Source organism: Oryza glaberrima, chromosome 8, assembly GCF_000147395.1.
Source record: "Oryza glaberrima chromosome 8, OglaRS2, whole genome shotgun sequence".
NCBI classification, from domain to species: Eukaryota; Viridiplantae; Streptophyta; class Magnoliopsida; order Poales; family Poaceae; genus Oryza; species Oryza glaberrima.
In genome coordinates this window covers 2,620,891-2,631,674 of record NC_068333.1, presented here as the reverse complement: position 1 = coordinate 2,631,674, position 10,784 = coordinate 2,620,891, and positions in this window count along the sequence as shown.

The window sequence follows — 10,784 nt, the reverse complement described above, 5'->3', positions numbered from 1 at the left end:
GTACCGAGTATATCGATACCATCCAAACTATGGTACTATCTTCGTTTTTTTAATAGAAGACTTAACTTATGAACACATGTTTGGCCATTCATTTTATTTTAAAAAAATTATATAATTATAATTTATTTTATTGTGAGTTGTTTTATCACTAAAAATATTTTAAGCATGATTTAATATGTTACGCATTTGCATAAATTTTTTTTAATAAGATGAATGGTCAAAAGTGTGTCAAAAAGTTAACGGCGTCATCTTTAAAAAACGAAAAGAGCATATTTCTACTATAATGCACGTATTATGATCCAACTTCATCAACCTCCTCCTTTCTTTCTTTCTTTTCTTCTTCTTTCTTTTTTTCATATACCACCGTGGTTGATGGTTGGTGCATCACATGGCTAGTAAGTACTCCTATATACTACTAAGTTGGTAGGCCCTGGATTGTTATTGTCCATGCATATGCTGAAAATTTCATTTTGGCAATTGCCAACCGAAAGAGTCCCAGCCCATACACTTGAGCACCTGCCGTCATCAACTGCCGGCCCAAGCCCGGCCCCACATTGCAAGTGCCCGTGCAACGTGTGCTGGGCCCCCACCTGCATTATTTTTACCACTAAGCCCATTGTTTTGACCTTCTTCCTTAGTTGCCTTTCTCACAAAAAGTCAAACACTGATTACACCAAGAATTATACAGGAAAGTAATTGCAAAGTGAAGGAGCCCTACTACATGAACCAAGATGAGAGTGAGGCCCACATATCACCCAAGAGACATTCCCAAGTGTATGGAGAGAATTATATGTACCAATGTTTACATATAATTTCATATGCTTTTCACATGTTTTGGAAAGTGAATTCCAGCCTCAAAAACCACTCACTGACCCAAATTGCAAATTGGGGGCTGGTTTCCATGGCCAGGAGAGGCAGTTCGCGTGTGCAAGTCACCCCCACATGTTTTTAAAAAGGAAAAGTCTATACGTACTTTTTTTTTTATAAAATGCTTACAAACGCTGATGTGGCAAGCTGTGAGTAAATTTAGATTTCTTGTAACTTCCATCTAGGTGAATCAAATGGTCGAGAAATTTGTTAGTAAGAGTTATGTAAGAAAATTTTAGTACGTGTATAAGGGCATGTACAAAAGTAGGGTCCGATATGGTCTCTTAGTTAGTACATATTATTTAGAGACTATACTGCTACAATAGTTGAGACAACAAGAACTCTTAATCATTAATGCACCAAAATATTTTTTTTTACTACTGTTCTTTCCTTTTCTCCACCCTCATGCAACAAAATTTTCTTTAATAAATGTTAAGAGTCGACTCTGAGCTGTTGTCATGCATAGCAACCATGCTTTATCTTTCCTCTCCTCTTTCTTCCACATCATCAAATTTACTTGCATGGAAACAAAGAGAGACCACTATTACACACGGTTGTACACAGGGGCAGATCCAGAATAAGATTTAAGGGGGGACTCATTTCCTTCTTCCTTCTTCAGTCCCCCTACTCTTCGTTTTCTCTCTATTCTTCCCCTTTCATCTCCCCTTCTATCAATGGTAATCCAGCGGAATAGGGGGAACTCTATGCCCTAAGTGCTCTTTCAAAAAAAAAAAAAAACAGTCACCCCACAGATAAGCAGTTAGCTGCAGCTCATTCCTACCTTAAAAATTTTCCAACTGCCTTTTGGTTTTCTACGGCTCTATGCTTTTTTTTTTCAATAATGGAGTTCGATCCTTTTTCTTACTGTACACCTTTTTTCTGATAATAGAGTTTGATCCTATCATTCTCTAGGCGTAGCCTACTGGACCGTGTGCCACCCTCTGCAAACGTGGCATGACACGTCGGACATGAAGTGCAACAAGCCAGTGCCACATTGACACATCAGCACACGACAAATGGTGTTTAGTTGCAGGTTCAGGTGCTAATGTCCACTCAAAAGAGGGAGAGAGAGAAGGAAAGAGGGGATTAATCATTATCTTTGTCATGAGGGTTTAGTGGATCAATCCTCATTTTGTCTGGGATCTTGGGAGTTTATAATTAGTTGGTGTAGCATGCATGGATTGATGCTCCATGGCCTTGCCTCTGCTGTGATATGTCGGCCTTGATGCTCACTCCTGATTGGTTGTTGATTTGGGGGCTACATTTCTCTCTGCCACAGAACTTGCTCTTCAAGGGAACAAACCACAATCTATATTTGTGAAAAGACTCATTTTGCAAATGAAAATGTTCACTCATGTCAATCATCTCTAATACTATGTAGGAGTACTATATTTTTGTGGGAGTATTTATGCCATATTCTAGTGGGTTCACTTTAACAAATTTATATTGGTTTACACATCCATCTCCAAAGGCCTTAGCCCTTAGGTGTGCTGATTATAACCAAGAGCAGAACAAATACTACATATATGTGGTAATTATGGTTCATTGAGAATAATATGATTTACTTGAAATATAACCATTGCGGAGGTCAAAAGTTATTTTCTATTATTAAAAAAATGATATAGGTTCGATCATATATACAATATGGATTCGACATGGTTCATTACCTATTACATGCGTCTATAGAACTCTCCTAGCTTTACCACCAATATGTCAACTATCATAATTTGTCTAACGAAGTCCTAAACTAGTCGCAACTTTCTTGTTGTTCTAGACTTCTTTTTCGTAGATAATGTGTTGTTCTTTTCTTCTATTTACCTTTTGCTACGGACTTCTTTTCTTTTTCTTATTTTCTTCACTTTATTTGTTACAATCTTTCAACTATCACAATTTATCTAACCAAGTCCTAAATTACTTGTGACAATTGGTAGAGAAAACTTGATTGTTGTTTACACTTCTTTTTGTACGATAATGTGGTGTTCTATACTTCTTTCTTCTCATTTTCTTCGCTTTATTTTTTGCAGTGAAGGATAACCATTCATCTGCAAACCATTAGTGGAGCCCCCATAATCTTATAAGCCCAGCTCATTGCATGCTCTGACCCCATCCCTGTCATTTGATCTATCTGTAACAAATAGTGCAAATATAATCTCTGAAAGAAAAGAATTCAGTAACATGCATTTGTCCCCCCACTATCTTCAAAAGTAATAAAATGTTGTTGCTTTGACTTATCTCAAAAATTTAGTCACTCCATAATTGAGATAATGCGTACATCTTCAATGAACGTAACAGCTCAAACGGATCCTAATGTCCAAGGAGTCTCGTCAAATTCCTCGATAGAATTTGTGAACGAAGCTTTACAAAAAATAGTACTTAAAGTTTGTCAACTGAGTTTATTATTATAAACAATAATCAAGAACCAATCATGATTACTCAATCATCTATTCATACATCTAATTAAATTAAACAATGGAACATAATTGAGTAAATAAAATTTCCACTTTCAAAAGCCTGTGATCTCTCCTGTTATCATGTTATATCAAACTATATTATCTCTATTGGTCAACTCAGAAAATAATTTGTTTCTTTCCTATTACTTTTTTGCTTGAACGTGTGTAGCGCACATGCTCACGATAATTTCTTCACTGATACACTCTTTAGCTGTTAGAACAATAGTCGTGTAAGTTTCTGCATTCATTTAGTTGTTGTCAGTCCTTTTTTTCTGTTGTTGGGTAGCATCCAAATATGCAGTGTTTTGTGACGTTGTTGTTGCTATTAGCAGCCCCCTTTTCTTCTTAGTACTCTCTCCGTTTTAATTTACTTGTCAGTCTAGCATTTAAAATTTTAATCAAAATACTTATCGTTCTCACTTTCGAGAGTACTTATAGAGTGTAGCAATGTAATTTGGCTTTGGGAATTTTAATGTTTGTTTTGGAAGATGACTAGGCTATAATTAATCAGAGTAGCAATGTAATCTGGCATAACCACTAGTTTAGTTTGAGATCGTCTAGAACGATAAGTAAATTGAAACAGAGGGAGTACAATAGACACACAGATCAACTAGTCTTGAAGGAAATCATCTAGAAAGATACATGCTATCACCCTATCACCAATAGCCTTTTATCACCAATTTCCTAGATCGTTCCTTTGTCTTATAGTCCTGATCTGTGGTGTTCATGCAATAGCAGCTGAATGATCTTTTTCTCCAAGATGTGACTCCCATGATGTGGTTCAACGCATTAACCATGCCAATATGTGTCAACAGAGGCTGAGTCAAATTTGTAATGGTGATCAGTCAGAATGTGTTCGGAATTTTGATAGAAATCGAATGTGGAGTGTTTTGCTTTGTCAGCTAGTGATTGCAACATCCAACTGTGTTCCCAACACCTGTCTAGTTGTTGGACACAGTTTGTCAGGCTTCTTGTGCATGGCAGATATCAAACAGGAAATACCCTGAATGTTGCATCTAATGTTGGACTCATATTCCTTTTTGTAGTCATTGTTCAGGGATCAAGCCTTTGGAAAATAGTGGCCGATGTTTTCAGGCCTTAATTTTTTTTAAAAGGTCAAAAACACTTGTTTTTTTAAACAAAAAGAACAATATGAGTATAAATACCCACTACTCAACTACTCACTCAACTACTCACCCCATTATCTAAAAAAACTCAACTACTCACCATTCTGTTTTAATAGTTATATACGTTTATAAATGCAATTTTCTAGGGACCATATGAATACAACATATTATTGCTGCACTCCACATCTGTAACTCCTGCATTGGGCAGCAGTTGTGCCAACACTGTTTAAACATATGAGGTTTCATGCACCTAGTTACTATCCCTCTGTTACAAAATAAAAACATTTCTAGGTTCTTTGGTAGAAACTAACATAGAGAAAATATTTTCTTTTAGTCACTTCACTGGTTAAATTTTGAATTGCTTAAATTTCCATCCCAAGTATCTCATTGGCTGAAGATGTATAAATTTCTGTGTATTGGAATCAGTGTCCTAGCAATGATTATATTATGGTATAAATTTTGAATCCTAGGAATGTTTATATTTTGGAACTGATGAAGTTGAACTTAAAAGTAGAGCCCACAGCATCAGTATTCAGTGGACAGCACACGCTAGATTCTTGAAAATTGAAAAAAAAGGGAGTTGTAATCAATCCTCGTAGGAACAGGAGACAAAAGTTTAACATTATTGAGTTGCAGTCCAGACAGCAAATCTGCTCAAGAGGAATGCTCCACTACATGCAGTTTTCCCCAGTATAATCTCTCTAATCTGAATCCCCTTCTCTCTCATCCATTATACACACCAAAATATGAGCAGCAACAGTGTCCTAGCAATGTAGTCTTCTCCTGCAATTGTTCTGTATCTAAATTCCACTTGTGCTACTTGTCTGTTTATAATTGTCTCAAATCCTTGGAAAACTATGTCCTACTGGCTCTCCCCAGTTTTTTTGCCACCTCAGGGTGTGGTTGATTGCTACGCATAATTTTTATTCAGCCGAGCGAAACAAATGTACAGATTTTTTAGATAATGAAACAAATGTATGAATGGTACTTTAAATTTGATTTGATGGTTTTAACAAGTAATTGTTTAATATTATTATAAATACATGATATGGGCTATGAAGATATTTAATTTGCTCCTGAAGTCCACACTTTGCTACTTCAAATTCTGGTCGGTTCTTGCTGGGACTATGTGTTTCAGTCACCGAAAACTCCAAACAGAACTTGGTCGAAAATTTGCTGGTCAATTCTGACCATTTTTGTGACGAAATGTTAGATTGACAACATACTAATATTTCTCTGTCTGAAATAATATTGAGAAACTTTTGTCTAATCGAGCACAGTTTGGAACACATATTGTTCAATTCCTGTTGGGATATCAGAAAATTCAGATGTTTGTGATGCTGTAACACTAACCGATACGGGACAGATTTGAACAAAATTCTTGCAGAAATCCTACAATGCAAACACGGTTTTACCTAAATTGGGCTAGTCTTTCTCCAAGAATAAAATAGCCCCAAATGCCTTTCGTTTAATAAAAAGCAGAGAACAATTTTAACAAACAACATGATGCACATATAATAAAGTGCATGCATTTAATAGTTTTAAATCAGCCACCTGACAATAACATGAATGATAGGATCTACGTATACCCTTACAAGAAAATAAAAGATGATTAGATAAGGTCAAGCAAAAGAAAGGATGCCATGGTACCAGTTGTCATTATGTCTTATAATATGATGGCTACAAGCTATATAGTTCTAATATGCATGCTATTTTTTAGGGAAATATGAGTGCTGATTGGTGCAGATGATATGCGGCAATTTTTTTTTGGATCAAATATGACTACAGAGAGCATGTGAATGTGATGTAGATCACCAATCAATTAAGCTTTGACTGCCGTTGAACCAGGTATTATTATTAACTCCAATGGTACATAAGTTAGTAACCAATAATGCAGTTAGAAAATCATAGAGTCAGCATCCTATCTGGAAATGTGTTGGATAGGCTATCACATTACATGGTGCTAGAATACCTCTCCATTCAGAAAACTGGAGTCTTATAAAATCAACTTTTTTAGTTCACAAGTTTGAGTTGACGAATTGCTAATGGAGGACATGCAAAGTTATATATACATATATGTAAACATGTTCATTGCTACAATGCTACTACCGCCATTTGCATCTCATCCTGCCATATATTTGATTGTTCCTAATATTCACACCAAGATGCACCTGAAAAATGATGTTCTGAAGAAATGAGAACTGATGCAGTCTGCATCACAAGATTTTGCCGTCTCCTTGTAGTTTGAATATAATGTCAAGTGGTATCCTGCTACTCTAGTTTGTAGGCTGAGATTTTTTTAGAAAGAAGCCTAATCTTGCATATATGCTCATCCCACAACAAAAAGCATGTGAGCAGTACAGATGGATACTTGCCACTTACTTCAATAATGACACAATAGAGTTCTTGAGAAACTGGGCCGCCTTGAACAGAATAGCAGACTGCAAATACTGTTTGTGTTGGAGGTGATCAACTGCGCACTGTTGTAATCAGATAAAAAGGAAAAGAAACATACAAAAATCACATGATCATGAGATATGTACCCCTCCGTCCCAAAATATATCTACTTCTAGCAATCAAAATGTGTCTCAAAATATAACAACTTCTCTACCTACTTTCTCTTTTAAACCGATCATAACATTTTCCCCATTTAATTTTTCCACATACTTTCTCTTCTCAACCAATCACAACTTTCCTCATTTAATTTCACCTACTCCTTAGTACTCGCGTCCAAGACTAAAACTTCTTATATTTTCGGACAGAGGTAGTAGTAATTACAGTGTTAGGAATTTGCAACAATTACACCACTGCATTTTTGAGAAGTGCCAGTACCTTTCATATGAGTTATTGTCAAGAGGACCAGTTCAATAATGCAGCCTGCAATTAACATTGCCTGGGGTCTAGGCTGCTTAAAAAAGTTGCTGCTGTACTACTCCACAGGTCTTCACCCTATCAAATGAAAGAGCAACTTTTGCAGAATTTTGAGATATCTATCCAGCTACTACCGGGAACTTTCATCAGCTGAACTGTACATGTATATCAAATGAATGGAGATTTTGAACATGATGTAATGCCATTCAGATGGACACATGTATGAGATTTTCATCAGTTCTTATCCTGCTTTGAAAAGATCTTCTTTCTGGATGCTCAAACAGTAATCCAATTTACTGTTGGATGATTTTTTTACTGTAGCGTGATACTGTAGCAGGCTGATCTGTGCCGTTCGATAGAGATCCAATGGCTCAAAATATGAGCCAATGCAACTTACTGTAGATCCTCTGCATTTTATTATAAATGCAGAGGATCTCAATCCCTTCTTTACTGCTTGGGTAGTGTCTAGTGCCCCTGCTGCTTTGCTCTGTTTCACAGCAAAAAGTCACCAGTACATGAGGACAATAATGTAGACTGCAGTGCAGGATTGCCTTGCAGGCATAGAAATGGCCAGCAGCTTCATGCAATCTCTTAAAAAAAACACCTTATCCTCTAAGGCCAACTGATTGATAATGGCCCGTTTAGTTTCTACGCAAAAACTTTTCACCCTGTTTGGACACATGCATTGAGTATTAAATATAGAAAAAAAACTAATTACACAAATTGCGTGTAAATTGCGAGACGAATCTTTTAAGCCTAATTGCTCCATGATTTGACAATGTGGTGCTACAGTAAACATTTGCTAATGATAGATTAATTAGACATAATAAATTCGTCTCGCAGTTTATAGGCGGAATATGTAATTTGTTTTGTTATTAATCTACGTTTAATACTTTAAATATGTGTCCGTATATCTGATGTGACACGTCAAAACTTTTCACCCCTGAACTAAACAGGGCCAATCTCACCAAGAACAGGTTAGTTATTTTTTCAGATAATGGAAGTGGCTACATCTCCGGCCTCTGCCAATAGGCACACAGCCAATTTTATATTATAAGTAGTGAGTACTTACTTCGGAAGCTTTAGTTTACTTATAACTTGAGGGGATTAGCTTTTTTTTTAGATAAATGGAATAATCTGAAGAGATTAACTGAGCAATGGCTTCAAGGACAGTGACAAGTGGAAGGCCATTCTGTGGACACTCCAATATACACATCGCCATCAAAAGAGTCAAGAAAAAAGTTCAATAATGCAGCAGGAAGTTAACATTACCCAGCAAGTATGCCATTTAAAATGTGGTTTACAAATCGTTCTTTGTCTCCGAGACGCTGCAAACATCCAAAAGGACACGCAAGCTTGCTAATTAGAATGGTTCATTTTAAAGTTTGCATAGCATATGGTGTGTAATTCTTAATACAAATACCCCTATCAATCATCTTATGCACCTATCATCAATAGCATATATATGAAAGCTAGCCCATTTAATTCAAGTGGCAATACTAGCCATGTAAAATGCCTGTGTGTACTAGTTGAATTTTTAATTATGGAATCTTCTCATCGTGTTTGTTCTTATGGCATTATCCTCATCTTCAAAATAAAATGGATTAGGATTGCTTCTGAGCTTGCAATTGTTGATGGCCTTTCCAGTCTTGCAATATATTTGTTACATGGGTTTTGGTGAGATTTCAGGGTCCACAATCTGGTCATGTCTGTAAGAATATTAGATGGCAGGATTCATATGTATTGTAGTGTGTGAGAGCTCAATAATGCAGCTTGCTTAACAATCTTTGAAAGATGATTAAAAAAAGCATTGGGACAAGAACATACAATTTTGAAGATATCAGCAGCACATGTTTTGTCTTGGCAGTGATCCAAACCGGGAGTTAGGTTTGGATTTCAGGACACCTAAAACTGATGTAACAGCAGTTTAGAAAGTTGTGACAGCAGATGCAGGGTTGGAACTTTTCGGCGCATACTTTGGGATTTATCGAACATCTCACACTGTAGCTAAATATATTAGCAAATAATAAAATTCTATTAGGAAAATATTTTTTTCTTGTTTTTATGAGATGCTCATTGTTAGTTACTTGTCCTAAACATACCTTTGCTATCTTTATCTTTCAAGAGACGAACATGCCGTTTCTATCTGTCCTTTGGCCCTGTTCTTTTCCGGTTCTGGAATTTGGATTTTTCGTTTGCATGCTCTCCACGCTTCTAAACGGTGCATTTCATGCAAATTTTTTCTATAAATTTTTTTGGAGTACTTTACTAAAGCACCATATATCCATTATCTAAAAATTAGCATCATATATGTAAATTGATATCTCTTTACGCTGCTTCCATTTTTCTTTCTAATTTTATCTGGGAAAGATAGAATATTTCCAACATCCGCATAAACTGCTTGTCAGTATTTATCTTGATTGTCATCATATTAAATTTTCTGCAGTAGCACTAGTTTTATTATGATATCTTTTGTACAAGCATTTTGATCAGCTAAACCCAACTAGGTTCCAGTGGCTATCAGTGCAGGATTTGATAATAAACTCACAAAGCTAGAACCCAATAAAATTGCTTTTGAATGGGCACTTTGGCCAAATAATTATCTGTAGATAGTTTGGCAAAGTTGCTAAAGACAGTTCTATTTAATACAGCTATATTATATTTATTGCTGAATTTATGCTAATATATAGGATTAGCAAATTAAAAGGCTAAAGCCAACAAATGAGGGCCATACACCTTGATGTTCCCAAAATAAAATTAAGCATTCACAGTACACTGGAAATAATTAATTTGTTAGATCCATCCACACTTAAGGAGGCTGCCGTTGCTCCTTGGAGAATCTAGAAAATTGCCCAGCTTAACAAACTTGCAAAGAAACAGACAAGATAGAGGTATCATATCATTCATATTAATTAGTTGTTTTGCTTGCCTTATGCCATTTGGGGAATAAAGACCAAAGATGCAAGCCTCAAAGCTATAGATTTTGGTGTTCCTTAGATAGTGCACATTTAGGACTGTGCATAGGGAGATAAAAACCACAACTTTGTGATCAAAGTGGAAAGGGAACAAATGAATAGTTATTCGATTTGAATTATTTTAGAGTTCTCCAAATATTGGAATAGTTCTTTGAAAAAAATAAAATGGAGAGGTAATGATACATAATTGCGACAATTGGTGCAACAGGGGATGGAAAAAATGATTCCAACAAATTAACAAGGACCGCGTTGGTGATAGTGCGATCCGTAGACCTGAGCACAAACAATGGCAACACCTTAAGCTGAATAAAGAAATACAGCCCTTGATTTTTTTTCTCCTAACAAAAAAATGTCACCACATTATACACATCCATTTTTTTATATCTACATCAAATTCCTAAACAACTGCGAAGTGAGCGTAGCCCAACTGGTTAGGTTCCTTATGGTGGAACCAACCCAACCGGGTTTAAGTTCTAGACTTAGACATGGGTTAT